General features: G+C 52.9%; 1 non-coding gene across 1 annotated transcript; it reads left to right on the forward strand.

The window, feature by feature from the left end:
• Positions 1 to 250: 250 nt before the first annotated feature.
• TRNAL-CAG (transfer RNA leucine (anticodon CAG)) lies at positions 251 to 334 on the forward strand. The gene has a single exon. It is a non-coding gene; the product is annotated as a tRNA-Leu (tRNA).
• Positions 335 to 954: the final 620 nt, after the last annotated feature.

A 954-nucleotide genomic window follows, 5' to 3' on the forward strand; every position in this document is an offset into this window, starting at 1 on the left:
ATTACCTACTTACTATTGGCACCCCCACCCTTACCCACAGCTCGCTCCCCCATTCTGCTCTCTCCCTCTCTTGGCTCAAGCCAGCCCAGAATAAACCAAACACGTTCCCCAGTGAGACCCAGACGAATGCATTTATAGAATCTTGTAATGATTCGAACACTTCAGAAGGATCGTGAAGCTGGTTCATGCTTTACGACACAAACAGCCTCGCACGTAAATCACGACGTAACGTAATCCGTTACTTGGTATAGTCAGGATGGCCGAGCGGTCCAAGGCGCTGCGTTCAGGTCGCAGTCCGGTCTTCCGGGCGTGGGTTCGAATCCCACTCCTGACAGAACATTTTATCTACGTTTCTCATAACATCTTACTTCATATGCAAACGGTTTTGTTTGTTTCTTTCATTCTTTACCCTTGAGTCTGCCTCCGTCATCGTAACTGTGAGGGTTATGGTGAGGAGGCGTGCCGGCCTAGTGTTGCCGAGGAGATTGTGGCCGCTGAGGGAGATGATGTGTACTACGCCGAGGGATCACACGCTCACTAACTTGTAAGGCTGCCACCTGCCAGTTAGGGGAGTGAGAGTCGATGTCGCGGTGGGGTTCGCGGGTGGGGGTAGGGATGAGGGGGGTGGGGGGGAGGGCAGTGAGGGTGCGGAGGAAGAGGAAGTGGCGGGAGTAAAGTGGTTACATGGGGTGGGGACTAAGTGGAGAGAGAGAGAGAGAGAGAGAGAGAGAGAGAGAGAGAGAGAGAGAGAGAGAGAGAGAGAGAGAGAGAGAGAGAGAGAGAGAGAGAGAGATCTTAAACTGCATTATTCACGAGGGAAAAGAATATGCAATACACCTCACCAGCACCCAGTGCACAAGCTGTTAAAGGTGGAGGAAGCGGAGGCGTCCGCCCTGGTGCTCGTGATGGTAGAAGGTCCACACGGAGGCCACTGGCAATAGAGACCCGAGTGAA

The sequence above is a fragment of the Panulirus ornatus genome, chromosome 17 (assembly GCF_036320965.1).
Source record: "Panulirus ornatus isolate Po-2019 chromosome 17, ASM3632096v1, whole genome shotgun sequence".
Classification (NCBI taxonomy): domain Eukaryota; kingdom Metazoa; phylum Arthropoda; class Malacostraca; order Decapoda; family Palinuridae; genus Panulirus; species Panulirus ornatus.